This window comes from Aquarana catesbeiana, linkage group LG12 (genome assembly GCF_042186555.1).
Source record: "Aquarana catesbeiana isolate 2022-GZ linkage group LG12, ASM4218655v1, whole genome shotgun sequence".
Lineage (NCBI taxonomy): Eukaryota > Metazoa > Chordata > Amphibia > Anura > Ranidae > Aquarana > Aquarana catesbeiana.
The window spans coordinates 113,597,514-113,625,311 of record NC_133335.1 but is presented as its reverse complement, the minus strand read 5'-3'; the positions used below and the strand labels follow the sequence as shown (position 1 = coordinate 113,625,311).

The 27,798-nt window shown below is 42.7% G+C and overlaps 1 long non-coding RNA gene across 1 annotated transcript; it reads right to left on the bottom strand.

Annotated features, from left to right (window-relative positions):
• Positions 1-350: 350 nt before the first annotated feature.
• LOC141113957 (uncharacterized) lies at positions 351-27,585 on the bottom strand. Its single transcript, XR_012236836.1, has 2 exons — positions 27,453-27,585; positions 351-1,089 (listed from the first exon to the last, which is right to left on the bottom strand). It is a non-coding gene; the product is annotated as an uncharacterized lncRNA (long non-coding RNA).
• Between the last annotated feature and the right edge of the window lie 213 nt (positions 27,586-27,798).

Here is a 27,798-nt window from a genome sequence, read left to right as displayed (position 1 = left end):
CCCTCAATATATTATGATTTGTCACATCTGACCAAAAATCTATATCATTTTTTTTTGTGTTTTTTTTTTTTTCAAGCCTGATGTGATTTTTAAAAATTTTTTTTTTTGGTTTGTATTTTTTTCAAGGCTGATCTTGTTATTTTTTTTTTCGTTATTTATCATCCAGAATATTTTTGTGTGTGTTTTGTGTGTCAAGTTACCACAACACCATTATTATCTTGTATTATTTAATCTCAAGGAGGTTGCTTGGTGTTGGTGTCTCTTGTTAATTTCACAGTGTATTTCTGAAATGTACCTGAATCCTCACAAACAAACTGTCCTTTTTGAAGGAAAACACACATAGGCAAGTATAATTGAAACAAAAATGCCTTTATTAAGGGCTCAGAACCAAACAAAGAAGGAGGCAACGCTGGAGAAATAGCAGAAATTGGCGAAGCCTTGGACCCCCAGGGCACACATCAATTATTTGACAGCAAAATTGGTGGCCTGAGGAGTCCATATCTAAGGGAGTGCAGTCTGGTCCAGAAGTCCCAGAGATCCGGAAAGCAGCAGATGACATCTGTGTCCCCAGGCTGTGGTACTACAAGAGGCTGCATATTTTGCCAGATCAGACTGAACCCAGGGTCATCACTCTCTGGTCTTCCTTCCACGCTTCCTTTCCGGCTGTGGCTCTGGTGTTGGAGATGTGGCAGGAGGAGGAGTAGGACCTGGAGGAGGAGGAGGAGTAGGACCTGGAGGAGAAGGAGGAGGAGGAGGACCTGGAGGAGGAGGACTATGGGTGAGGTGACAAATGTGGGTTGCACGTGTGAGTTGGCCCCTCAACCCCTTATTTAGAGCTTCCAAAATTAAGAACTCGCACAGAAGTCTTTGGCCCTCCTTCTTCTGCATCATTTTGCATGCAGTTATGCCAGAAAAGTCCTCCTCCACACTGTAGGGTGTTCTGAGGGCCTCAGTAGCCTTCCAAAAGAGGCCTATGGCAGCCTCCTCCAGGTTACTCCTCTTCTTGACACTTTTTCTTTGAAGGTGTAGGGGAGGGACCTGGATAACAGGCAGCCTGCTTGGCCTGGCCACCTCCTGGCTGAGACTTCCCTGTGTATGAAAAAGGGACATGGTTTTAGTTTTTGCATCATCAATCACAATCATAAATTAGTACTCCTAACTAACATCTATTTAACATCATTGATTGGGCAACCAGCAATATTTAGAAGAATGTTATACCTGGCTCAATCTGGGCTCCTCCACATGTTGCTGCCTGTCTAGTCTATTATTTTCTATTCTAATCTTTTCTATTCAAATTCGAATTCATTCTATACGAAATTCCACTTTCAGAAACCATCTTCCGAAATTTGAATTTCATATAGAATGAATTCAAATTCGAATAGAAAAGTTTAGAATAGAATAGAAAAGAATAGCATAGAAAAACAATGAAACAGAATAGATAAAATTATATATATATATATATATATATATATATATATATATATATAAAACATCTTCCAAAATTCGAATTTCATATAGACCGAAATCAAATTTGAATATAAAGGATTAGAATAGAATAGAAAATAATATAAAAGAATAGACTAGAAAAACAATAGAACAGAATAGAAGAAAATATAATATATATATTATATTTTCTTCTATTCTGTTCTATTGTTTTTCTAGTCTATTCTTTTCTATTATTTTCTGTTCTAATTTTTTCTATTAAATTCAAATTCATTCTATACGAAATTCAAACTTCAGAAGCCATGTTCCGAAATTCGAATTTCGTATAGAATGAATTTGAATTTGAATTGAAAAGACTATTATAGAATATAAAATAATAGAAAAGAAAAGCATAAAAAAACAATAGAAGAGAATAATTTAAAAAAAAAATTATATATATGTATATATATATATATATATATGTGTATATATATATATATATAAAAAAAAAATATATATATATATATATATATATATATATGTGTATATATATATATATATATATATATATATATATATATATATATATGTGTATATATATATATATATATATATATATATGTGTATATATATATGTGTATATATATATATATATATATATATATATATGTATATATATATATATTCTATTGCTTTATTACGGTATTTTATATTCTATCTTATTGTTTTTTTTAGAAAAACGTTTTCTATTTTTTTCGAATTCGATTCAAATTTGTCTTCGAATTGGATTCAAATATGTTTTTGAATTCGATTCGAATATGTTTTCGAATTCGATTTGAATTCGATTCGAATATGTTTTCGAATTTGTTCGTTTTTTTCGAATTCGTTTAAATTCTTTACTTTTGTAATTCGGAAATTCGGATGCATCCGAATTTCCGAATAATGAAATATTCGTCCGAATTTCAATTCGGAACAAAAGGAAATGCACATTCTGCTCAGTCTGAGGATGTGGAACTCTGTGTAAGTGGAACTGGTCTAAGTGGTGAGTTAAAAACCAGAGTTAGAGTGAACAAGTCTTGCTTTTTGTTTGCTGGGTTGCATTTTTGGGGCTTTTCCTTTTAGTTTTTCAATCACCTTTTTCTGTCACTTTTTATATAGCTTTTTTTTTTCTCTCTGGTTCCTTCAGGCTATCAATTAAGGGGGGTGGTTAATTGCTCACAGGTGCCTATATAACTGTGTGTAGGACTCATTCTGAGCCTGCTCAGTCTGAGGCTGTGGAACTCTGTGTAAGTGGAATTGGTCTAAGTGGTTAGTTAAAAACCAGAGTTAGAGTGAACAAGTCTTGCTTTTTGTTTGCTGGGTTGCATTTTTGGGGCTTTTCCTTTTAGTTTTTCAATCACCTTTTTCTGTCACTTTTTAAATAGCTTTTTTTTTTCTCTGGTTCCTTCAGGCTATCAATTAAGGGGGTGGTCAATTGCTCACAGGTGCCTATATAACTGTGTGTAGGACTCATTCTGAGCCTGCTCAGTCTGAGGCTGTGGAACTCTGTGTAAGTGGAACTGGTCTAAGTGGTGAGTTAAAAACCAGAGTTAGAGTGAACAAGTCTTGCTTTTTTGTTTGCTGGGTTGCATTATTGGTGCTTTTCCTTTTAGTTTTTCAATCACCTTTTTCTGTCACTTTTTAAATAGCTTTTTTTTTTCTCTGGTTCCTTCAGGCTATCAATTAAGGGGGTGGTTAATTGCTCACAGGTGCCTATATAACTGTGTGTAGGACTCATTCTGAGCCTGCTCAGTCTGAGGCTGTGGAACTCTGTGTAAGTGGAACTGGTCTAAGTGGTGAGTTAAAAACCAGAGTTAGAGTGAACAAGTCTTGCTTTTTGTTTGCTGGGTTGCATTTTTGGGGCTTTTCCTTTTAGTTTTTCAATCACCTTTTTCTGTCACTTTTTAAATAGCTTTTTTTTTTCTCTGGTTCCTTCAGGCTTTCAATTAAGGGGGTGGTCAATTGCTCACAGGTGCCTATATAACTGTGTGTAGGACTCATTCTGAGCCTGCTCAGTCTGAGGCTGTGGAACTCTGTCTAAGTGGAACTGGTCTAAGTGGTGAGTTAAAAACCAGAGTTAGAGTGAACAAGTCTTGCTTTTTGTTTGCTGGGTTGCATTTTTGGGGCTTTTCCTTTTAGTTTTTCAATCACCCTTTTCTGTCACTTTTTAAATAGCTTTTTTTTTCTCTCTGGTTCCTTCAGGCTATCAATTAAGGGGGGTGGTTAATTGCTCACAGGTGCCTATATAACTGTGTGTAGGACTCATTCTGAGCCTGCTCAGTCTGAGGCTGTGGAACTCTGTGTAAGTGGAATTGGTCTAAGTGGTGAGCTAAAAACCAGAGTTAGAGTGAACAAGTCTTGCTTTTTGTTTGCTGGGTTGCATTTTTGGGGCTTTTCCTTTTAGTTTTTCAATCACCTTTTTCTGTCACTTTTTAAATAGCTTTTTTTTCTCTGGTTCCTTCAGGCTATCAATTAAGGGGGTGGTCAATTGCTCACAGGTGCCTATATAACTGTGTGTAGGACTCATTCTGAGCCTGCTCAGTCTGAGGCTGTGGAACTCTGTGTAAGTGGAACTGGTCTAAGTGGTGAGTTAAAAACCAGAGTTAGAGTGAACAACTCTTGCTTTTTGTTTGCTGGGTTGCATTATTGGTGCTTTTCCTTTTAGTTTTTCAATCACCTTTTTCTGTCACTTTTTAAATAGCTTTTTTTTTCTCTGGTTCCTTCAGGCTATCAATTAAGGGGGTGGTTAATTGCTCACAGGTGCCTATATAACTGTGTGTAGGACTCATTCTGAGCCTGCTCAGTCTGAGGCTGTGGAACTCTGTGTAAGTGGAACTGGTCTAAGTGGTGAGTTAAAAACCAGAGTTAGAGTGAACAAGTCTTGCTTTTTGTTTGCTGGGTTGCATTTTTGGGGCTTTTCCTTTTAGTTTTCCAATCACCTTTTTCTGTCACTTTTTAAATAGCTTTTTTTTTTTTCTCTGGTTCCTTCAGGCTATCAATTAAGGGGGTGGTCAATTGCTCACAGGTGCCTATATAACTGTGTGTAGGACTCATTCTGAGCCTGCTCAGTCTGAGGCTGTGGAACTCTGTCTAAGTGGAACTGGTCTAAGTGGTGAGTTAAAAACCAGAGTTAGAGTGAACAAGTCTTGCTTTTTGTTTGCTGGGTTGCATTTTTGGGGCTTTTCCTTTTAGTTTTTCAATCACCTTTTTCTGTCACTTTTTAAATAGCTTTTTTTTTTCTCTCTGGTTCCTTCAGGCTATCAATTAAGGGGGGTGGTTAATTGCTCACAGGTGCCTATATAACTGTGTGTAGGACTCATTCTGAGCCTGCTCAGTCTGAGGCTGTGGAACTCTGTGTAAGTGGAATTGGTCTAAGTGGTGAGTTAAAAACCAGAGTTAGAGTGAACAAGTCTTGCTTTTTGTTTGCTGGGTTGCATTTTTGGGGCTTTTCCTTTTAGTTTTTCAATCACCTTTTTCTGTCACTTTTTAAATAGCTTTTTTTTTTCTCTGGTTCCTTCAGGCTATCAATTAAGGGGGTGGTCAATTGCTCACAGGTGCCTATATAACTGTGTGCAGGACTCATTCTGAGCCTGCTCAGTCTGAGGCTGTGGAACTCTGTGTAAGTGGAACTGGTCTAAGTGGTGAGTTAAAAACCAAAGTTAGAGTGAACAAGTCTTGCTTTTTGTTTGCTGGGTTGCATTATTGGTGCTTTTCCTTTTAGTTTTTCAATCACCTTTTTCTGTCACTTTTTAAATAGCTTTTTTTTTCTCTGGTTCCTTCAGGCTATCAATTAAGGGGGTGGTTAATTGCTCACAGGTGCCTATATAACTGTGTGTAGGACTCATTCTGAGCCTGCTCAGTCTGAGGCTGTGGAACTCTGTGTAAGTGGAACTGGTCTAAGTGGTGAGTTAAAAACCAGAGTTAGAGTGAACAAGTCTTGCTTTTTGTTTGCTGGGTTGCATTTTTGGGGCTTTTCCTTTTAGTTTTTCAATCACCTTTTTCTGTCACTTTTTAAATAGCTTTTTTTTTTTTCTCTGGTTCCTTCAGGCTATCAATTAAGGGGGGTGGTTAATTGCTCACAGGTGCCTATATAACTGTGTGTAGGACTCATTCTGAGCCTGCTCAGTCTGAGGCTGTGGAACTCTGTCTAAGTGGAACTGGTCTAAGTGGTGAGTTAAAAACCAGGGTTTAAAACAGGAGGTTATAACAGGGGTCATAGTACCTGTGTAGTGTGAGTACCTGAGTGTTTTCTGAGTAGCATGTGTGGATCGTTAGTATTGTGTATTGTGTATTGTGTACTGTATACTTGAGTATTGCGAGTGCACGTAGGTCTGCGACTGTTCTGCGATTGCACATAGGTCTGTGAGTACCTGGGTATTGTCTTGTTGTGTACCTGTGTATTGTCTTGAGTATTAGTGCCAGGAAGCTAGCTGTTAGGTAATTTGGACAGGGTAAAATCCCCAAATCCTCACTAAATTTAATAGGTACGATGCCCGGCGGGTGTGGAGAGGCAACACTTTGTACATCTTGCTGCATGTATGCATTCCTTGATCATCCGATCGAGGGCGAATACTGCTGTGCAAAATGTAAGCACATTGTTTCCCTGGAAGCCCAGGTTCTGAATCTGGGGAAGCAACTGTCAGCACTGAGAAGTCCCTCCATACTAAAGGAGAGCCAGGAACGTACACGGCAGGTGCTGGCAGGGGCCAGCACAGAGGCGGGTGGAGACAAAGAGGTGCAGGCACTAGCAAAGAGTAGATGGGTGACAGTCAGGAGGGGTAGAGGGGGAAGTGCCAGGGAGGCCGATCCAGGAGTGTAGCATCCCAATAAGTACGCTCCATTGAGTGACATTGGTGAAACCAGTCAGGGACCAGCACTGCTGGAGCTGAGGGACTCTCCTAGCTGCCGGGGGAAGAACTCCTCCAGTGAGAGTGGGGGGGCAGCATAGGGAAAGGAAAGACAGATTCTGGTGTTAGGGGACTCAATTCTTAGAAGGACAGAGAGGGCAATCTGTAACCAAGACCTGAAGTGCCGAACAGTATGTTGTCTACCGGGCGCTCGGGTTTCGGCACATCACGGATCTTGTTGACAGATTACTGGGAGGGGCTGGGGAAGACCCGGCTGTCATGGTGCACATTGGCACCAATGACAAAGTCAGAGGCAGATGGAGTGTCCTAAAGAACGATTTTAGGGACTTAGGAGCTAAATTGAGGAAAAGGACCTCCAAGGTAGTATTATACTACCGGTACATCGACCCACACCAGAAAGGCAGAGGGAGATTAGGGAAGTAAACAAGTGGCTGAAGAGCTGGTGTAGTAAGGAGGGGTTTGGGTTCCTGGAGGACTGGGCCGACTTCTCAGTCGGTAACCGATACTATAGAAGGGATGGACTGCACCTAAATGAGGAGGGTGCAGATCTGCTGGGAATGAAGATGGCCAAAAAGTTAGAGGGGTTTTTAAACTAGGCGATGGGGGAAGGGTCCAGAGACAGAGATAGCCAGCGCGGAAGATATTCCAGAGGGTAGTATTGGGGGCATTAGTGGTAGGTTAACCAAAGCACAAAAACACAAGGTGAGTATAGTAGCAAGTCCTAGTTGCAATCTCGAAACACCCAATACAAGGACAATATGCGACCGGTCTAAACTATGTGGCATGTTCACCAATGCCAGGAGCATGGTGGACAAGATGGGTGAACTAGAGATACTGTTGTACAAGGAGGATTTGGATTTTGTGGGAATTTCAGAGACCTGGTTCAACAACTCTCATGATTGGCTGGCAAACATTCAAGGGTATACCCTATACCGCAAGGATAGAGAGGGTAAAAAAGGGGGAGGGGTATGCCTATATATCAAGAATAATGTACAAGCGAATGTGAGAGATGACATCACTGAGGGAGCTAGAGAGGAGGTGGAATCCTTATGGGTAGAGCTCCAAAGGGATGAAGCTAAGGGGAAAATAATACTGGGAGTATGCTATAGGCCCCCTAACCTGAGGGAGGAAGTGGAGACGGATCTCCTATCACAAATTGGATTAGCAGCAAGGATGGGAAGTGTTATCATAATGGGGGATTTTAATTATCCAGACATAGACTGGGCGGAGGGAACCGCACATTCATTTAAGGCTCGCCAGTTCCTTAATGTCTTGCAGGACAATTTTATGGGTCAGATGGTAGACGCACCAACTAGAAATAAAACATTACTGGATCTACTGATTACCAACAATACAGACCTGATCACGGATGTGGAAATACGGGGCAATTTAGGTAACAGCGATCACAGGTCAATTAGTTTCAGTATAAATCACACAAATAGGAAACATAAGGGGAAAACAAAGACACTGAATTTCAAAAGAGCCAACTTCCCTAAACTACAAACCTTGCTAAAAGGCATAAATTGGGATAAAATATTAGGAACAAAGAATACAGAGGAGAGATGGGTTTGCTTTAAGAGCATATTAAATAAGGGCATTAGCCAATGTATCCCATTGGGTAATGAATTTAAAAGAGCGAACAAAAATCCTGGATGGCTTAACTCCAATGTAAAAATGCATATAAAAGCAAAGGAGAAGGCCTTCAAAAAATACAAGGTTGAGGGATCATCCTCAGCATTCAGACTTTATAAAGAATGCAACAAGAAATGTAAGGGTGCAATTAGGACGGCTAAGATAGAACATGAAAGACACATAGCGGAGGAGAGCAAAAAAAATCCCAAGAAATTCTTTAAGTATGTAAACAGTAAAAAAGGGAGGACAGACCATATTGGCCCCATAAAGAATGAGGAAGGACATCTGGTTACAAAGGATGGGGAGATGGTGAAGGTATTGATTTTATTCTTCTTCTCAGTCTTCACGAGTGAATCGGGGGGCTTCAGTAACCAAAACTGCAGTGTTTATCCTCATGACACAACACAGGAAGCACCTCCATGGTTAACAGAGGACAGAATTAAAATTAGACTTGAGAAACTTAACACTAATAAATCACCGGGACCAGATGGCTTGCATCCGAGGGTACTTAGGGAACTCAGTCAAGTGATTGCCAGACCGTTGTTCCTAATTTTTACAGACAGTCTACTGACTGGAATGGTACCAGCTAATTGGAGAAAAGCCAGTGTAGCACCAATATTTAAAAAGGGCCCAAAATACATCCCTGGGAATTACAGACTAGTTAGCCTAACATCAATAGTATGTAAACTCTTGGAGGGGATGATAAGGGACTATATACAAGATTTTACTAATAAGAACGGTATCATTAGCAGTAATCAGCATGGATTCATGAAGAATCGTTCTTGCCAAACCAATCTATTAACCTTCTATGAGGAGGTGAGTTGCCATCTAGATAAAGGAAGGCCCGTAGACGTAGTGTATCTGGATTTTCCAAAAGCATTTGACACAGTTCCCCATAAACGTTTACTCTACAAAATAAGGTCCGTTGGCATGAACCATAGGGTGAGTACATGGATTGAAAACTGGCTACAAGGGCGAGTTCAGAGGGTGGTGATAAATGGGGAGTACTCAGAATGGTCAGGGTTGGTAGTGGGGTTCCCCTGGGTTCTGTGCTGGGACCAATCGTCTCTGCAATACCCCTCAATACCCCTCAATACTCTGCAATACCCCTCAATACTCTGCAATACCCCTCAATATGCTGCAATACACTGCAATACTCTGCAATACCCCGCAATACCCTGCAATACTCTGCAATACCTTGCAATACTTTGCAATACCCCACAATATTCTGCACTACTCCGCAATACCCCGCAATACCCCGCAATACCCCGCAATACCTTGCACTACCCTGCACTACCCTGCACTACCCTGCACTACTCTGCACTACTCTGCACTACTCCGCAATACCCCGCAATACTCTGCAATACCCCGCAATACTCTGCAATACCCCACAATACCCCTCAATACTCTGCAATACCCCTCAATACTCTGCAATACTCTGCAATACCCTGCACTACTCCGCAATACTCTGCAATACCCAGCTATACCCAGTCATACTCTGCAATACCCAGTCATACTCGGCGATACCCTGCAATACCCAGCCATGCTCAGCCATACTCGGCTGTACTCGGCCTCTGTATGTGGCAAGGCTGTGGAAGTCTCACACATGTGGTATCGCCATACTCAGAAGGAGTCGGAGAATCTATTTTGGGGTGTCATTTTTGGTATGTACATGTTATGTGTTAGAAATATTGTATAAATGGACAACTTTGTGTTAAAAAAAATGTGTTTTAACCACTTCCTGCCTGCCGTCATACGACGTCCTTGACTTTGCGGGGATATCTGAATGATGCCTGCAGCCAGATATCAGCTTTTTTAGCCGGCGATTCCCTACACCATAATAATGATCATAGCGGCTGTACCACTGCTTGATCGTTCTTATGGGAGGCGAGAGGGGACACCCCCCCTTCCCACCACCCTCCGGTGCTTCTACCGACTCACCACTACGATCAAAGCCAGGATCTTTTTTTTTTTATTTCAGGCTTCCCAGCCTAGAGGTGAGATGTGACCCCATATCTCACTGTATTCCTATTACAAGGGATGTTTACATTCCTTGTAATAGGAATAAAAGTGATCAAAACTTTTTTTTTTTTTGGAAAAAAGTGTCAAACTAAAATAAATAAAGTAAAATGAACAATAAAATTTTTTTTAAAGAGCCCCTGTCCGTGTGCTCGCATGCAGAAGCGAATGCATACTTAAGTCCCGCCCACATATGAAAATGGTGTTCAAACCACACATGTGAGGTATCGCCGTAGACTTTATGTCCCGTACACACGGTCGGATTTTCCGAATGAATGTGTGTTTGGAGCGTGTTGTCGGAAATTCCAACCGTGTGTGGGCTCCATCCGACTTTTTACTTTGGATTTTCCGACACAAAAAGTTTGAGAGCAGGCTATAAAATTTTCCGACAACAAAATCCGATCGCGTCAATTCCGACCGTGTGTGGACAATTTCGACGCACAAAGTGCCACGCATGCTCAGAAGAAATTTCGAGACGGAACAGCTCAGTCTGGTAAAATTAGCGTTCGGAATGGATAGAGCACTTTCGGCAGGCTGCAATGTTTCAAATTGTTTAATACAGCGCACTCTCTTCTTCTTTATAATGCAGGAAGAACGAAGTAGTTTTGCTGCTGATATTCACACAGACTTCTCACAAACTTCTTCTTCTTTCTTATTTATCGTGATTCCCTCAATATATTATGATTTGTCACATCTGACCAAAAATCTATATCATTTTTTTTTGTTTTTTTGTTTTCAAGACTTTTTTTTTGGTTTGTATTTTTTTCAAGGCTGATCTTGTTGTTATTTTTTTTTTTAGTTATTTTTGTGTGTGTTTTGTGTGTCAAGTTACCACAACACCATTATTATCTTGTATTATTTAATCTCAAGGAGGTTGCTTGGTGTTGGTGTCTCTTGTTAATTTCACATTGTATTTCTGAAATGTACCTGAATCCTCGACGATCGAAAGATCAGCTAAGGAAGCGGTGGTCGAACCTCAAATTAAGGGAGCATGAGCAGTACAGAAGGATCCGGACAGTACTGCAAAAAAGTAAGTAGTTGTGCTGTGTTCCTATTCTTTATGTTTATTACGTTCGTGCTGCTCCATGTGCTTTTCTTAACTGTTGTACAGTTTAAAATGGCAACTTTCATGTTCATGGGCACATTATTATGAAACATTGTTCGTTTGGCCTAGAACACACCATTGTTTTGGCCATATGCATTTTAAAACATTTTTTATGGCCTACTTGTCTGAAAATAATTTGGTTGTGTAGGTGGGTTTGTAACTAGAATGAAATGCAAACTAGATTCTGTGCAAGGAGAGGACACTCAGCAGCAGTTTTCACATCTGGACTCTGGAGCACTAGTGTGAGACACAAGAACACCCTTTTTATTAGAGGCCCACACAGGTGCTCCAGTGTATACTATAGGGGGGGTCTCCATCTGTGAAGCTTGTACTAAACAGGTAAGTATTCAAGCTTGACAAAGGACAATAAAATTTCAACATCTTGGAACTCAGCCAAAATAGACAATTGTACCCCACTTCCAAGCAATGTTTCATATATTTATAGTTCTGCCATCAAATATCTGTTTGCTAAGTATACCTATTTTTTTTACATAGGGGATAAAAGACTCGGAGGACACCCCTCATCCGAGGAGACCACAGACCCCCCACCTCTGGAAGAAGAGGAAATCCACCCAAGCCAAGCAGAGCAGGAGGAGGAGGAAGACGTGGTGGAAATTGTCACCACAACAGGTGAGTGTCTGCGACCACAGGCTCAGGTAAGAGATGGATGCATATTTATAATACATGGTGTGTTTTTGTTTCTATATTTTTAGGTGATCATGATGTTGTGGATCCAGGGTATTTCACCTCTGAAAGTGCACAGATCCTGATCGGGGAGATCATGGGGTGTAATAGGGACTTGGAAAACATCAAGAAAAACATCAATAATGTTAAAAAAAAAATGAAGGACATCATTGATGTTTTAGGGAGAGTTTAAAACCCCTCCAAATCCCTTTGGTTTTTTGTGAGCTAAAAATTTTTACCATTTTTTGACATATTTGCGAAAAGCCAAATTTTAAAGATGCACACAGTGTGTCAACATGTGCTATCTGCCATCACGGGAGATCAATGGATGCGTTTTGGGGGTGCAACCCCTTCCTCAATAATAAAGTAGCTGGAAGGAAGGGGTTGCACCCCAAAAACACATCCCTTGATCCCCCGTGATGGCAGCTAGCACATGTTGACATTCGGCAATTTGTGTGCATCTTCAAAATTTGTCTTTTCCTGTGGTGACTTCACCCCATCTGAACGCAATATCAAACACAGTTTGTAAATATTCATGTCTGATATTGCCTTCAAGTTCTACCAAATGTGAACTTTGTAAGTTCAACATTTGTGTCTTTCTTGTTGGTTTTAAACATGCCTGTTTTATCTTAAATGGACATTGCTACTTTTTCGAATGTAACCCAAAAATTGTTATACAACAAACATGTTGGTTTGTTTTAAAAACCTTTTCTAAATGCACGTGATTGTGCTGGTATTAAAAAGATTGTTAATGTGTGGATTATTATTTCAACGCTCCAAAACTTTTGTTGTGCTCTAATTGGTGTTTTCTGTGACAATGGGGGTTATTTCCTAAGGTAAAATCCACTTTGCACTACAAGTGCAGTTTCAAGTGCACTTGTAGTGCAAAGTGTCTTTGCCTTTAGTAAATAACACCCAACAGTGCTTTGTAATGTTACACAATCACGCCATTTTCAGGACATTTCTGTCAGGGTCAGCTAAAAGAAACACAAGCAGTAAATGTCACCAAAGATTTTAGTAGTTATTTTTTTTTATTATTTGAAAAAGGTTTCACACATTGTCTGGCATATTGATAGCCCCCCTACCCGCAAAGTAATCAAGGTATCTTAGCCGGACATCACGGGCACTCAGGGGGGCAAGCCAGGGCGACCACTTTCAAGCGCCGTCAGGGTTGTTTCATTTAGAATTCCGGCCTCAGGCCCAACTGAGCCAGCATAGTTGGCAGAATGTTGTCGTAAAAAGTTGTGTAGAACACAGCACGCCAGGATGATATGATTCAGTTTGTCCACGACATGTGTATGGGTGTAAGAAATAGGCGTAACCAGCTGGCCATGATTCCAAACGTGTTCGTCACCACTCTTCTGGCTCTGGCCAGCCGGTAATAAAAAACCCTCTGGTCCGGGGTTAGGGTCCTCATCGGGAATGGCTGCATAAGATGATCCCCCAGCGCAAACTCTTCATCTGCAACAAGGACGAATGGGAGTCCTTCCACATTGTCTTCTGGAGGTGGCAAGTCCAAGCTGCCATTATGGAGATGCCTGTAGAACTCCGTCTGCGCGATGACTCCACCATCGGACATCCGGCCATTCTTCCCCACGTCCACATACAGGAACTCATAAGTAGCCGACACCACCACCAACATCACAATACTATTGAACCCCTTATAGTTGAAATAGTATGACCCCGAGTTGGGTGGTGGGACGATGTGGACGTGTTTCCCATCAATTGCCCCTCCGCAATTAGGAAAGTCCCACAGCTGGGCAAAGTGGGAGGCCACACTCTGTCATTCCTGTGGGTTGGAAGGAAACTGTGGAGTCAAACAACAACAAAAAATTAGTCATTTTGCACATAAACAGGGAAAGCAGATTAGACACAAACATTCTTGGCCAACATCAAGATAACATTTATTTGAGGGAGTTTTTAAAGACCAAAGTATAAGGTACACCTATCAGATTCCCCCTCCCCCCCTCTCATGGGCCATTTCTAACATTTTAGGGGGGGGGGCTCTTGGACAGGTAACCCTCTCCACTTCATTGAGAGATGAATGCCTAAATAATGTGTATTACTTTGGCCAGCCCCTCCTTAGTTACACTATTGACAGCCCACTGGACAGGTAAGACGTGTCATAATACAAAGATATAAATACACACTGTACACATTTGAGCACATTTGGAAATTCTGCTATTACTTATCAAGATATTAATAGTATACAAAAACTTTAAACAGTACCATTTGAAAGTATACAGGCAGGCCCTTGCATTACTTGCTTTGGGGAATTCATCCATAAATCTGACCACAAAAGAGATGGGTATAGTGTGTATGGGTTTGGCAAAGTCAGCAGATAGATGATTGAGGATAGATAGAGAATTGGTATCAGCTGACTTAGCAGTTGGGGGTAGGGAGGGTTCCAAATGATTTGGGGACCCCCCAAAAAAAGCCTCTGGCACTCTGCCAGAATTTAAAGCACAAATCAAATTTTAAAACATTTTAGGGGGTGTTTGGGGTAAAGCACTACTATGGAGCTGATAAAATACATTGTTAAGTGACTACATGAGGTGAATATAGGGCCAGGAGACCATGCTGGGGAGGTAAGTGAAGGCAAATATGTATGAAGGACAAAAAAAAAATTACAGAAAAATCAAGCATGAATGAGGACAAAGGGGACATTCACAGTATATTCCAATCATGGTAATTAGGGAATGAGGAAAGAAATACAATATATTATCAAACATTAAATACAATAAAATGTGATGTTAAAGGATAAAAATCTTACCTTAATATACTCCTTCTGCAGGACCTGGTTGATGGCAGAACAGACTTCTGGGATAATGATCCCCAGAGCCTGGGGGGAGATGCCTGTCGAGAACTTCAAGTCCTGCAGGCTTCTTCCCGTCGCCAATACCGCAGGGTGGTGATGAGCCTCTGCTCCGGAGTGATGGCTTGCCTCATGCAGGTATCCTGCCTGCTGATATAGGGGGTCAGCAAAGCCAACAAACGGTGAAATACGGGGTCCGTCATCCGGAGAAAGTTCCTGAAATCATCAGGATTATTCTCATGGATCTCACGGAGCAAAGGCATATGACAGAACTGGTCACGCTGAAGCAACCAATTCTTGGTCCATGAACTCCTCCCCACCCTGTTCATGGTCTGGACTTGTGTCAAGGTAAGGACCCCAACACCAAGCCCCCGCACAGCCCGAACTCTACGAGGAGTACGTATACGCAACATGGCTAGAAAACGGTCGGCTGCTCAGAACGAAGTAACAGAACGCACTGAAGAACAGGAAGGCCTGTGTAGAGCGATCTGACAAACAGTAACGAACGAACAAGAACACAATGACAAGAGTCACACGTAACTCGCTGCACGCACTGAAGAGCAGATACAAACCCACAAGCACAAACTGTACAGCAGAAAACGATCTGAAAACCACGAGTCTGAAAAAGCGCGAATCGTCTCTCACCAAACTTTTACTAACACGAGATTAGCAAAAGGAGCCCAAAGGGTGCCGCGCTTGGTTCTGAACTGGCCTTTTCTAGTCTCGTCATACGTGGTGTACATCACCGCGTTCTTGTCGATCGGAAATTCCAACAACTTTGTTAAAAAAATGAATAAAAACCAAGCGCTGATGTGGATAGATATGTGTGATATAAATAAATTGTGCTTAAAAATATATATATACCAATATAGTTAGTGCTATGATAAAATCAGTAAATTAAAGCTGCTATCAATATAGGGTGATCAGATAACCAAACAAGCATCAAGCATCAAGAGGCATTATTCACAGTAGCCTCAGAAACAGATCATTGTTTAATCCACCGTTACTGAACAATGAGCATATTCAAGTCTTCAATAGAATGGTAATACAAGATCTTGAACAATTAAAATACAAGAAAATATCTGAACCCAACAATATACAAATAGGTATCAAACGGTTAGAATAAAATAATGAAATTGTAGTGAGACCTGCGGACAAAGGGGGAGCAATTGTGGTACTATCTAAAGAATATTACAATAATGAGTTACTAGGACAACTAAGCGATACTAATACTTATATTAAACTCAATGGCAACCCAACAAGAGAGTACAAACGGGAATGACCAGATTTAATCCGGAAAGGAGTAAGTAAAAATATTTTAAACAAAAAAGAGTCCAAATATTTATTGCCTGACACGTGTAGAGTACCCATCATCTACACCGTGCCGAAAATACACAAGAATTTAGAACAACCGCCAGGCAGACCTATCATAAATGGTATTCAATCTATCAATGCCAGGATAGGTGAATATGTCGATAAATTCTTCCAGCCGTTAGTATCTCAAACTAGAGCATTTCTGAGAGATACGAAACACTTGATACAAATACTGGATTCCCTTGACTTAAAACAAGATCAAAAATATATCATTGCAACTGCGGATGTAGCTTCGCTATATACAGTTATCGATCATAGTGATGCAATAGAAGCATCCAAATGGGCTATGGACAAATTCAGCCATCTCATATCCAAACAAAAAAGATTTATTTTCAGAAGCCTGGCGTTTGGAATACAGCACAATTACTTTTGGTATAAGGACAACTACTACAGACAATTAACTACTAATAGACCGGGAGTTTGTGAGTGTAGCTCTTGTCCCTGTTTTGCTTATGTACTATCTAGTAAGTTCACTGCACAGTGATCTATTTTTTCTTTGCTTGCTTTGCATAAAACCTTTATCCTGAGAGCCGAATCATCAGCAGTATTATGGCTAAAGTGGGATGCAAGAAAAACTAAATATCCTGATACAAACGATCTAACCCAGTGAGTCAATCAATCTGGATTAAGGGAAGGAACTGTTTAATTATTTTTACTTTCCCCCACTATTTATCTCTGCCTGGACATTGTACTCAGAGTGTCATTATTATTTTATTTATATTCACCGTCACATCACCAATTTGAAGATTTATTTTGGCAATTTTAACACATGTATTAGCACCATAATTATTTATCTATTTTATTCACATGTATGCATTTTTTATTCCTGGATTTAAGCTTAGTCGCAGTAGCATATTGTGCACTATTTATTTAAAGCGCATCAATTTTATACTTAGTCCGACAACTTTGTGCGACCGTGTGTATGCAAAACAAGTTTGAGCCAACATCCGTTGGAAAAAATCCATGGATTTTGTTGTCTGAATGTCAGATCAATGTCCGATCGTGTGTACGGGGCATTAGAGTGAGAGTAATAATTTTAGCCCTAGACCTCCTCTGTAACTCAAAACATGTAACCAGTAAAAAATTTTAAAGCGTCGCCTATGGGGATTTTTAAGTAGCGAAGCTTGGCGCCATTCCACGAGTGTGTGCAATTTTGAAGGGTGACATGTTAGTTATCTATTTACTCGGCGTAACTTCATCTTTCACATTTTGCAAAAACATTGGCCAAACTTTACTGTTTTTTTTTTTTAAAGCACAAAAAAAAAGCGTTCAAAAAATTGCTGCGCAAATACCATGCGAGATAAAAGGTTGCAACAACCGCCATTGTATTCTCTAGGGTCTTTGCTAAAAAAACATATATAATGTTTTTGGGTTCTATGTAATTTTCTAGCAAATAAATGATGATTTTTACATGTAGGAGAGAAATGTCAGAATTGGCCTGGGTCCTCCAAAACGCCTGGAGGTGCTCCCTGCATGTTGGGCCTCAAAATGTGGCCACGCTGTGTAAAAGTCTCACACATGTGGTATCGCCATACTCAGGAGTAATAGCAGAATGTGTTTTGGGGTTGTCACGGAACGTCCCACACTCCGCTTGAGTGCTTCCGTCATATACCACTTCCTCCCAGTCTGTATACAGATATCAGATATTCCAACCTCTCTGAGCAGAAAACAAGGCGACACTTGCTTCACTGCTAACATGGACTGTTTATTATGAATCAAAGTTACAAGACTTTATATGCCGTTGGAACCTCCTCTAACAATACAACTGTAACTTAATTAACATGAGCTAATTATCTAATCCTTTATACAGCCTAGGTGACTGAGACATGACCTTTCGCCCAGACTTGTGGTCACCGAGCTTCACACAGTTAATTAACACAAACAACAATGGGTGAAAAGACTCTTAGAGCCACACTAGACTTATTTACAATAAACAAATTATAGCAGAATTGATGACATTAGCATTTAACAGTACGAGTCCCAACGGTATAAATCAGTCACCATTCTAATATGGCATATAAAGGGTTCCCAGAGTCTGTGTGTTTTTGGGGGGACATGGAGCTGAATCCAAAGTAACACCAACCCCAGGGTCTCCAGGCATACAGCTCACAGAGAACACCATTCCCCCAAATGCTAGGGCCCATAATCAAAAGGCAACAGGCCCGCACCCAGTCCTCTCCAACAGCCTCTGTCCCGGCCAGGTCCGTCACATTTCTCCCCTTTCGACAGGAGACTAACACAGGAGGAGACCCCAGACGGGTTGACTCCGAAGTTAGTCAGTAGTTCCAGTCCTCTAATGCCTGTACCCACACAGTACCCCAAATAAATTATTCCAAACAGAGTATTATTCACCCAGCCAACCTCTGCCTCTCTCAGAGAACATATCTGCCGCTGGGGAGAGGCCTGGACTGGCCCTTCTCCCTGGAATCCTTTCTGCCGCTGGAGAGAAGACAGGGGGACTGGGCTCACTCTGTCATGCTGTTGGGGATCAGGGCCGACTGCCCAGCATCCCTGGAGTATACAGGTGGAGACTGAAGTCCCATCCACCTTCACAGGAAATCCATCTCCTGTTAGTTGAGGGCAGAGTCCAGCAGTACTCGGCCCTGTTGCCAGCCCTTCTGCTGGAAACCCCACACCATCTGTTCTGGCTACCTGTTGGGGAGGGAGGCCGACTGCCCCACCTCCCTGGAACTCTGTAGTTGTTGCCGGTGATGGCCAGAGGTTGGTAGCACTCTGCCCGGTTGCCGGTGCTTCAACTGGGGAAGTTCCCTGTAACTCCACAGATACTGCTGTTGGTGCGGGGCAGAGCACAGTGAAGTTTGGCCCCAATAGCAGCTCTTCTGCTGGAGGCTCATCAGGTTGTTCTTCCTCAGCAGAAAAGTCTATTAAATCCCCTACCTCTATAACTGGTGTCTGTGGATAGAGGTTCACCATCTCCTGTCCGTGGAACTCAGAAGATGCCATCAGTGCTGAGCAGAGCACAATGAAGTTTGGCCCTAATCCCAACTCTTCTGCTGGGGGCTCACTCGATGGTTCTTCCTCAGCAGAAAAGTCTATCAAATCCCCCGTCTCTGCAACTGGTGTCTGGGGATAGAGGTTCACCATCTCCTGTCCATGGAATCCAGAAGATGCTATCAGTGTTGGGCAGAGGTTAGCAGAGCTCTGCCCTGTTGTCAGCACTTCAGGTTTGGGGATGGCAATCTCCAGATTTTCCACTGCAGATTCTCTGGCATGCTGCTGGACAGGCACATTCCTCCATCCAAGATCATCCCATGCAGAAACAGGATCATCAAGGTCAGTCAGCACTTGCTGCATCCGCCATAAGACCTCCGCCTCCATAGCTGCGGGGGCAGGTTGGCAAAGCACACTATTGCTCTGCCACATTGCCGACTCTTCAGCCAGGATTTCAGGGTTGTCAGCTGGTATTTCCTGATAGTCCCAGGCAAAGGGAGCCCAGCCCTGGCACTGAGCAATGTCTAGCAGCTGTCTGTAGGCGATCTCTAGCTCCCATTCCTGAACGGCCAGAAACTCCAAATCTTCCTGTGCCCAGTGCACTTCCAAAATGTTCAGTAGCCCTTCTCTGAAATCCATGATTTCGTCCACCCGCCACTCCAAATCACTCCCAAAGTTAGGGTCCCCTGTCAGCTTCACAAACAACAGTCCCAAGCCGCCGTAGCTTAAGCCTTCCGTTGGGCTGTCATCCGCTATCCAGGGACATGCTTGGGATACATGCCACCGGAGGGCTTTGTAGCTCTCATCCAGCTTTGTCTCTGCCCAGACCAGCCTGCTTAATTCAGCTGTCTGCTTCTTGTGTGGTTTTTCTCCCAAAAACCGCACCCGCAGTCCGTACTGCGACCAGTACCTTTCCTCGATGGAGGGGAGAACTTTTCCCTGGTGTCGCTGCTCACGGGCTAGCGCTTCCTTCCAGAGTTTGCAGCGAATAGAATCACACCATCCCAGCAGGACCTGCTCCAATACTGGTCCTCTGTGCTGTATCTGCATCTCTCGCAACCTCCTTCTGAATTCCTCATCCATGGCGGCTGGTATCTGTACCTCTCCTCTCCTGCTATCTGGACCTTGGATCCAGATGGAAGTTTGGATGTCCCAGACTGTAGGAATTTTTCCCGCTGCTTGCCACCAATGTCACGGAACGTCCCACACTCCGCTTGAGTGCTTCCGTCATATACCACTTCCTCCCAGTCTGTATACAGATATCAGATATTCCAACCTCTCTGAGCAGAAAACAAGGCGACACTTGCTTCACTGCTAACATGGACTGTTTATTATGAATCAAAGTTACAAGACTTTATATGCCGTTGGAATCTCCTCTAACAATACAACTGTAACTTAATTAACATGAGCTAATTATCTAATCCTTTATACAGCCTAGGTGACTGAGACATGACCTTTCGCCCAGACTTGTGGTCACCGAGCTTCACACAGTTAATTAACACAAACAACAATGGGTGAAAAGACTCTTAGAGCCACACTAGACTTATTTACAATAAACACATTATAGCAGAATTGATGACATTAGCATTTAACAGTATGAGTCCCAACTGTATAAATCAGTCACCATTCTAATATGGCATATAAAGGGTTCCCAGAGTCTGTGTGTTTTTGGGGGGACATGGAGCTGAATCCAAAGTAACACCAACCCCAGGGTCTCCAGGCATACAGCTCACAGAGAACACCATTCCCCCAAATGCTAGGGCCCGTAATCAAAAGGCAACAGGCCCGCACCCAGTCCTCTCCAACAGCCTCTGTCCCAGCCAGGTCCGTCACAGGGGTGTAATTTGTGGAATGCATATGCTGTGTGTGAGAAATAACCTGCTAATATGACAATTTTGTGAAAAAAAAAAGAAAAAAAAATCTTGATTTTGCAAAGAATTGTGGGAAAAAATGACAACTTAGAAAAACTCACCATGCATCTTTCTAAATACCTTGGAATGTCTTCTTTCCAAAAAGGGGTCATTTGGGGGGTACTTTTCTGGCATGTTAGGGTCTCAAGAATTTAGATAGGCCGTCAGTACTTCAGGTGTGATCAATTTTCAGATATTGGCACCATAGCTTTTGGACTCTATAACTTTCACAAAGACCAAATAATATACACCAATTTGTACTTATTTTTACCAAAGATATATAGCAGTATAAATTGTGGCCAAAATTTACGAAGAAAAATTACTAATTTGCTAAATTTTATAACAGAAACAAAGAAAATTTCATTTTTTTAACTGAATTTTCAGTCTTTTTTCTTTTATAGCGCAAAAAATAAAAAACCCAACAGTGATTAAATACCATCAAAAGAAAGCTCTATTTGTGTGAAAAAAAGACAAAAATTTAATATCGGTACAGTGTTGCATGACTGAGTAATTGTCATTCAAAATGTGAGAGCACCGAAAGCTGAAAATTGGTCTGGTTAGGAAGGGGGTTTAAGTGCCCTGTTGTCAAGTGGGTAAATACCAATGGTATCAGTAATATGCAGCATGAAGGCAGGGGCGGATCCAGGGGGGCAACGGGGCAATTGCCACCCCCCAGAAATTTGTTGTGGGCCGGGCGGGTGAGAGAGCGGGCGGATGAGGAAGCGGGCGGCTCCCCGAGCAGATGACAGAGTGGGCGGATGAGGGAGCGGGCGGCTCCCCGAGCAGATGACGGAGTGGGCGGATGAGGGAGCGGGCGGCTCCCCGAGCAGATGACGGAGCGGGCGGATGAGGGAGCGGGGGCGGTCCCCGAGCAGATGAGGGAGCGGGTGGATGAGGGAGCGGGCGGCTCCCCGAGAAGATGAGAGAGCGGGCGGCTCCGCGGGGCGGCTTGGTTTGTGGGTGGGCGTGTGGCTCGGTGTGTGGGAGGGTGAGAGCAGGCTAGGTGTGAGTGGGGGCGGCTGGCCAATCAGCGAGCCGGCGTGCAGGGGAGCAGAGAGATGAAATAATCTCTCACTGCCCCGCATCCCTGCAGTAACTTCTGCCCTCACTGTTCAGGCAGTGTGGGCAGCAGAGAGATTACATTATCTCGCTGCTGCCTGATCTGGGACAAAGAAGCAAGAGGCAAGCAAAACACCACCTTAGCAGCTACGTGACAATCCGCAAGGTGTGTCAGGTGACGTGGCAAGTGACAATCCTTAATGTGTGGCAAGTGACAATCCGCATCTGGTGGCAGGTGATGTGACAATCTGCAATGTGTGGCAGGTGACGTGGCAAGTGACAATGTGCAAGGTGTGACAGGTGACGTGGCAAGTGACAATCCGCATCTGGTGGCAGGTGACGTGGCAGGTGACATGGCAAGTGACAATCCGCAACATGTGGCAGGTGACAATCTGCATCTGGTGGCAGGCAAGTGACAATCCGCAATGTGTGGCAGGTGACATGGCAAGTGACAATCCGCATCTGGTGGCAGGTGATGTGGCAAGTGACAATCCACAATAATGTGGCCGGTGACGTGGCAAGTGACAATCCGCAATGTGTGGCCGGTAACGTGGCAAGTGACAATCTGCAACGTGTGGCAGGTGACGTGGCAAGTGACCATCTGCAATGTGTGGCAGGTGACATGGCAAGTGACAATCCACATCATGTTGCAGGTGACAATCTGCATCTGGTGGCAGCCAAGTGACAATCTGCAATGTGTGGCAGGTGACATGGCAAGTGACAATCCGCATCTGGTGGCAGGCAAGTGACAGTCTGCAACATGTGGCAGGTGACAATCTGCATCTGGTGGCAGGCAAGTGACAATCCGCAATGTGTGGCAGGTGACATGGCAAGTGACAATCTGCATCTGGTGGCAGGCAAGTGACAATCTGCAACGTGTGGCAGGTGACGTGGCAAGTGACAATCCGCAACACGTGACAGGTGACAATCTGCATCTGGTGGCAGGCAAGTGACAATCCGCAATGTGTGGCAGGTGACATGGCAAGTGACAATCCGCATCTGGTGGCAGGCAAGTGATAATCCGCAATGTGTGGCAGGCGACGGTGGCAAGTGACACACTCAGGGCTCCCACTGATTCTGCATTATGGTGAGTTGAACCATTAAATGTTATATTACAATATATTAATAGAAATAACAACCATGGTGCTGGGATAATTGAAGCGCCAACACCAGCCATTTCCTCGATAAGTTGTCCACAAAAAAACGTATTTTCTGGCAGTGCCCCTCCCGAGACTAGACTCTGGATCCGCCCCTGCATGAAGGGGTATTATGTTGCCACTGGTCACTAATGCATTAGTGACAAGTGTCAGTTAACCCCTTTGTGCTGCATTAGTTGCACAAGTATCAGTGTTCATTAATCCCTTTTTGCTGCAGCATAGCACTGATACTTGTGTCACTAATGCAGCACAAAGGGGTTAACTGACACTTGTCACTAATGCATTAGTGACCAGTGGCAATACATTAACCCGCTTCATGCTGCATATCACTGATACAATTGGTAATTAACCACTTTGGATGGGCTTGGGCTTTTTCAAAACCCCACGTGCCTGATCCCGCCAGGAAGCTGACAATGCGCAACGCTAATCACAGGCAGTGAGATATTTCCCGATCCGTGGTTGCACAGATCGGGAAATGTCTCACTGCCTGTGATTAGCGCTGTGCAGTGTCGGCTTCCTGGTGGGATCAGGTACATGAGGTTGCATAAATATACTGCGATGGGACTGCAGCTACAGTAACCGCAGTGTACCCGTACATCGCTACCTGTTTCAGGAGCCTGCCCTCACCCAACTCTCCTGTGATTGTACACAGCGAGAATCTGTCAGCAGGTCTCAGCCAATGATTCATGGCCAGGACCTGCTGATCAACTGTGTCCAATCACAGCCCACAGAGGGCTCTATACAGAGGGAATGATTGCTTTGTTTCTTCTCCCTACAAAGCAGGGAAAATAAACAAATGAATCTGTGTTAAAAATCAGCACACTATACACACATTATACATAGTTAGGCACACAATTAACCCCTTTGTTTGCCCCTGATACCCACTTCCCAGTGTCATTAGTACAGTGACAGTGTATATTATTAGCACTGATCACTGTATTAGTGTCACTGGTGATGTCAGTTATTCAGTTCCAACAAGGTGTCAGTGTCACTATCACAGTCCAACTATAAGTCACTGATCGCCCACATTGCTAGTATATAAAAAAAATGTTGGTGGTTATTATTATGGAGATTGCCATTTATATTGAGAGTTGTCATTTTCTAAACTGGCACCGATGCTGGGGGATATAATTCCAGAAACTGGGACTGATGCTGGTGGTCATTATTATTAGCTTGCCGACCGTATCACATGTACGTTGACTCTGCTGCACTGGATCATGTACCAGGTACATAATCCAGCACTCCCAGGTAAGGGGCAGACGTGTGCACCACTGGTGACCCGGCTGTGCTGTGTGGGTGCTGGCCAATGGATGACCACCGGCACCCACCGATCGTTGGAAAGACACACAGGACAGACCTGTGTCTATGTAAACAAGGCAGAGCTCTGTCCTGTCAGCGGGGAAGCTAAGCTGTGGTTTTTCAAAGCACTTTAAGTGCCTCTAATAAAATACATATATTTAAAATGTGTGAGTGAACTCTGATTCTATCGAATTAAACTTCATTTAATTTGTATTAAGTAATATTTTCCTGTTTTAAAATGACACTGACTCTTTCTTTATTGGGGGGGTGCAGTTTGCCATCTTCGCCCTGGGCACCGGATGACCTTGTCCCAGCACTGGTCAGTTCGCATTGATTTATTCAGTGTGTTCTTGTCCGCTCATTGCTGATTTTCAGTTCGCTCTTCACAGGCCTTGCTGTTCTTCAGTGCATTCTGTTAAGTTCGTTCTGACCAGCCGACCGTTTTGAAGTCATGTTGCGTGTACGTACTCGTTGTAGAGTTCGTGCTTTGTATGTGCTTGGTGCTGTAGTTCATTCTTCAGCCCAAGCCCAGTCCATGAACAGGGCGAGGAGAAGTTCATGGACGAAGAATTGGTTGCTCCAGCGTGACCAATGCTCTCACATGCCTTTGCTTCGTGAGATCCGTGAGAATAATTCTGACGATTTCAGGAACTTTCTCAGGATGACGGACCCTGTTTTTCACCATTTGTTGGCTTTGCTGACCTCTTATATCAGCAGGCAGGATACCTGCTTGAGGCAAGCCATCACTCTGGAGCAGAGGCTAGTCGCCACGTTGCGGGACCTTTCTCGACAGGCATCTCCCCCCAGGCTCTGGGGATCATTATCCCAGAGTCCTGTTCTGCCATCATCCAGGTCCTGCAGAAGGACTATAGTAAGGTAAGATTTATCCTTTAACATCACATTTTATTGTATTTAATGTTTGCTAATGTATTGTATTTCTTTACTCAATCCCTAATTACCATGATTGCAATATGCTGTGAATGTCCCCTTTGTCCTCATGCATGCTGTAATCTTTTAATGCTCCTTTTTTGTCCTGCATGCATATTTGCCTTCACTAACCTCCCCAGCATGCTATGCTGGGTCCATATCCACCTAGTCTAGTCACTTAAAAATGTATTTTGTCAGCTCCATTGTAGTGCTGTACCCTATTTTTTTTCAAAATGGTCTGTGTGTCATTAAATTGATTTATAATCCCCCTCCCCCTAAAATTTATCCAAATGGTCTGTGTGTCCTTAAATTGATTTATAATCCCCCGCCTAAAATTTATCCAAATGGTCTGTGTGTCCTTAAATTGATTTATAATTCCCCCCCTAAAATTTATCCAAATGGCCTGTGTGTCCTTAAATTAATTTATAACCCCCCACCCTAAAATTTATCCAAATGGTCTGTGTGTCCTTAAATTGATTTATAATCCCCCCCCCCCCCTAAAATGTATCCAAATGGTCTGTGTGTCCTTAAATTGATTTATAATCCCCCTACCCCCTTAAATTTTATCAAAGGGCCATCAGAGTGGGTGAGGAATCTGATAAGTGGGCCTTGTATTTTTAGTCTTTAAATAATACTTAAAATTAATGTTATACTGTTTTTTGTGTAATCTGCTTGCAATGTTATGTGCAAAAGTACTTTTATTTATTTTTCTTATTTGACTCCCCAGTTTCCTTCAATGCCACAGGAATGGCAAACTGTGGAATCTCATTTTGCCACTTGTTGGGACTTTCCCAACTGTGGAGGGGCTGTAGATGGGAAACATGTCCACACCATGCCACCACCCCATTCGGGGTCATACTATTTCAACTATAAGGGGTTTCATAGTATTGTGTTAACGGCAGTGGTGTCGGCACAATATGAATTTCTGTATGTGGATGTGGGGAAGAATGGCTGGATGTCGGATGGAGAAATCTTCATCCAGACAGAGTTCTACCAGCTTCTCCAGAGTGGTGGCCTGGGATTGCCACCTGATGCGGATAACGTGGAAGGACTCCCCTTTGTCTTCATTGCAGATGAAGCCTTCGGTCTGGGCGAGCACCTGATGAGGCCATTCCCCCAAAGGACCCTCACCCCGGAGAGGAGGGTTTTTAACTACCGGCTGTCCAGAGCGAGAAGAGTTGTGGAGAATGCCTTTGGGATAATGGCCATCCGGTTCCGCCTGTTTCAGACAGCAATCCACATGGCGGACTGCAAACTTAATCACATTGTCCTAGCATGTTGCATCCTGCACAATTTTTTACACAAAAATTCAAGAAATTATCTTGCATCACTTGGGCCTGAGGCTGGACTTACAGAGAATCTTCTGACGGGCCTGGATACTGGCCATACTGGCTTGGACCCCCAAAGTGCCCGTCAAGTTCAGGATAGATATGTTGATTTTTTTACGGGTAGGGGGGCCATTGCAATGCCAGACAATCTCTAATTTTTATTAATAAAAAAAAATATCTGATAAAATCTAGCAATGTATTTATTGCTTGCTTTTCTTTTTGGCTCCTAGGTTCTCCTAGTGCACTTGTAGTGCCAAGTGTATTTTCCTTTAGTAAATAAGCCCCATTGTCACTGTAAACACAAAATTTTACTTACAAAACTGTTATTGAGCATTGAAAGAAGAAGCCACACATTGTTGATTAGCTAACTTTTTAATCTGTGTACATTCACATGTACGTTTAGATTTTTTTTTTAAATAATTTTTTTTTTACAATATAAAATTTTTATTTTTTTACCAAATATATATTTTTTTCTTTAAAATTATTTTTGCTTTATTTTTTCTTAGAAAATTTTAGTTTTTTTTGTTTTTTTTAAAGCATTTTTATTTATTTATTTTTTTTTTTTTAACAAACAGGCATGTTTTAAAACATATAACATACACACAACTCTGGAAGTTAACAAAGTTCCACAAAGTTAACAAAGTTCCACATCTCTAAAATGTGCAGCCAATTGCGCATGACATCAATATCCCCATTCCAGGCCATGAGCTGGCCAATCAGTCTTTGTGCGCTGTCTGTTGAAAAGGGTTCCGCGGCTTCCCCTTCCACAACCAGCACATCACCTAAAATTGATGAAAAAAGATGTATTTAGAAATATGCAGGCATACATAGATTACCTGAAGCTGGGGTGTCAGACACTCACCTGGCGGGGTGCCCATGTCGCCCACTTCCTCCACCTCTCCTTCCTCCACATCCTCGGGGGGGCTTGGGCTTATTTCCCAATCCAGTAGGCGAGGTCGGGGGTCCCTGGGATCCGGTTGTCTGAGTCTTTTCTCCCCTATGAGAATAAAACAAAAGGTATACTTAGCATACAGATATTAGAGTCCAGAAATAGGAAAATGAAACATTGTATCGAAGTGGTATACAATTGTCTGTTTGGGCAGAGATACAAGTTGAAGACATGATTAAAATGCCCTTTTAAACAAGCTGGAATACTTACCTTTTTTGGCCAAGTTTCACAGATAGAGACACCCCAACAAGTATCCACT